Source organism: Zea mays, chromosome 9 (genome assembly GCF_902167145.1).
Source record: "Zea mays cultivar B73 chromosome 9, Zm-B73-REFERENCE-NAM-5.0, whole genome shotgun sequence".
Taxonomy (NCBI): Eukaryota; Viridiplantae; Streptophyta; class Magnoliopsida; order Poales; family Poaceae; genus Zea; species Zea mays.
The window spans coordinates 35,457,775-35,460,648 of record NC_050104.1 but is presented as its reverse complement, the minus strand read 5'-3'; the positions used below and the strand labels follow the sequence as shown (position 1 = coordinate 35,460,648).

The window sequence follows — 2,874 nt, the reverse complement described above, 5'->3', positions numbered from 1 at the left end:
GATTTTGCTTCCTTGCTTTTTGCAGGACTATCACCATTTATAATGCTATTTTCTCATTACTTTATAAATTCTAAAATGTTCTTGTGATACTTCATTGATAGTGCACCTGATTAAACTTCATTCGTCTCCTTTTGTCATCCATAGTTAAAATTTCAACTGTAATGTGTTAGTTTGTATTTCATATACCATGCACATGAAGTTTGAGTATCAACTGGTATTTACATCAGTGTTACACTTGCTTACTTGTACTATTCTATTCGCCGGTGCAAGAAGCTGAAACTGCTATAACTGAAATGACTGGTAAGCATGCTATCAGTGCCTATGACAATATTCACTATTTTTCCTGCCTGTAGTGTACTTGATATTATGTTGCTGCAACTTCTGAATTTTGGAAACCAATTTGTAGGAAAATGGCTTGGAAGCAGACAAATAAGGTGCAATTGGGCAACAAAGACCAATTCAAAAGAGAAACCAGAAACTGACAATCATAATGCAGTTGTACTAACAAATGGTAGCTCCACCAATTCAGGTTAGTGTTTTTGAATGATTTCATGACCAGAAAAAGAGCTGTTTTCTTTTTAAGGTTATCAACCATACCATGTTTATATTGAACATTTGAATTATTGGCATGAGATCAATAACATGCCACATAATTAGTGCTAATGATTTGAGCTAATAAGGATCTTCCTTGCTGCTGATTTTGCTGCTTCGTTGATTATATTCTGCAGCAACGGATGCAAGCCAGGATGCAGGAAGTAAAGAGAACCTAGAGAACAATCCTGATTGTACTACTGTATATGTTGGCAACCTTGGACATGAGGTAGAACCAAATTACTGCATAACCATGTTCATCGTCCCAATTTGTTCTAGCTCTCCGTGGAGCACATTATCCCTTCGTATCAGAGGACAGAGAACCGACTGATTCTCAAGGAACACAGGTGGGGCAGAGAAAAAACGACAGAGGGAGAACTCACCTCGGTGAAAACCAACGTGACGAGGGCGGACGCGAGGTGACGACAGAGTAGATGAACAGTCGGGGAGCGGGCTTGCCGGAGCAGTGGACTAGGGACGCGCGGCTCTGCGCTAAAGGGAGGGGCGAGCAGATTATTGGGAACCTCCTTGGGAGCATGGTTGTTGAGAGCGGGGGTTGTTGAGAGAGGCGTAGATCGTGAAGTCGAGGGTGGCCGAGATGCACGACGATGGGGGTGGGGGTTGTTGAGAGCGGGCGGAGCGGACCCTCCTAAGGTGTAGCATCCCAAAAATTCAAATCCTGAAATTTTCTCAAACTCGCTCTAAATTCAAAATGAATTTCAAATTTCATTTCAAAATGTTTGTTTGCGAGTTGATATCAACAAATAAAGTATAGTTGTCTATATTCTCTCTAAAATCCTCCTCAAAATATCCTACAAATATTTCCCCAGTGATCCCCCTCAAATTGTTTACAGAAATACTGCCCAGATATTTCCCTAGTGATCCTCTTCAAGTTCTTTCCAGAAATACTGCCCAAATATTCCACCGATATATCTCCAGGTATTTTCCTCTTGAGAAATACCTTCAGAATCATTTTTCAAGTCACTATAAATATTTTCTTCATAACTTTCTTCATGCTCATACGTATACGTATGCCTCCAGTGTCATACGGTGAGCTCTACAAGCTAATCTCACTTATACAAGACAAACACATGCTAATCTCCCACTAATCCTCTCATCCTCCCACTAATCCTCTCATCCCTCCCCCTAATCCCCCACAATGGCTATAAATAGAGGGCCAAGGGCCTCCTCTCATCCCACCCCAAGCCATTTCATGGCAACTCTCTCCCCCCCCACACACCCACTCCATGTTCCACACAAGCACACACTAGCACAAGGATCGTTCGATCGTGCTTCGATCGTTCGTCCCCTGTTCTTAGTTTGTTCGTTCGTTCGTCCGATCGTTCGTCCGATCGTTCATGGTTCGTTCGTCCGTTCGTCCGTTCGTCCGATCGTTCGATCGTTCGTCCGTTCGTTCGTCCAAATAATCTTTTTCCTGCTGTTATGCTGCCGAAAGTCCGATCGTTCGTTCGTTCGATCATTCGATCGTTCATCGTTCGTTCATAGTTCCTATTCATCGTTCATCGTTCGTTCATAGTCCCTACTCATCGTTCTTCCAGATAATCTTTGTCCTGCCGTTATGCTGCCGAAATTCCGATCGTTCGTTCGTCCGATCATTCGATCGTTCGTCCGTTCGTTCATCCAAATAATCTTTGTCCTGCCGTTATGCTGCCGAAATTCCGATCGTTCGTTCGTTCGATCATTCGATCGTTCATCGTTCGTTCATAGTTCCTATTCATCGTTCATCGTTCGTTCATAGTCCCTATTCATCGTTCTTCCAGATAATCTTTGTCCTGCCGTTATGCTGCCGAAATTCCGATCGTTCGTTCGTCCGATCATTCGATCGTTCGTCCGTTCGTTCATAGTTCCTATTCATCGTTCGTTCATACGACTATTCACCATCACTATTCACCGTTACTATTCATCATTACTATTCACTGACACTATTCATCATCGTTACTATTCATCATCGTTACTACTCATCGATGATATCTAGTAACTTTTTCGTCGTCACTATTCATCGTTACTATTCATCGATTAGCCGATCACCCCAAATTTCAACTACTCATACATCATGCTGTCCAGTCCACCTAAGACTAACCAGACCCATATTCCAGTCATACGAACTCCGATGACTGTGATTTTTCTTCCAGTGGGAACTTTCCATCTGGTCACCCATCCCAGGTTTCTCCAAGTTGAGCACGCTTAACTTTAAGATTCCTTCGAACCAGGCTTCCAAACTCCGATTCCAATAATTCTTGTTTCTAAATTTTTTATCAAACT

General features: G+C 42.5%; 1 long non-coding RNA gene across 1 annotated transcript; it reads left to right on the top strand.

The window, feature by feature from the left end:
* Positions 1–266: 266 nt before the first annotated feature.
* On the top strand, positions 267–819 carry LOC109942438 (uncharacterized). Its single transcript, XR_002265289.1, has 3 exons — positions 267–300; positions 407–529; positions 729–819. It is a non-coding gene; the product is annotated as an uncharacterized lncRNA (long non-coding RNA).
* The last annotated feature ends 2,055 nt before the right edge of the window (positions 820–2,874 follow it).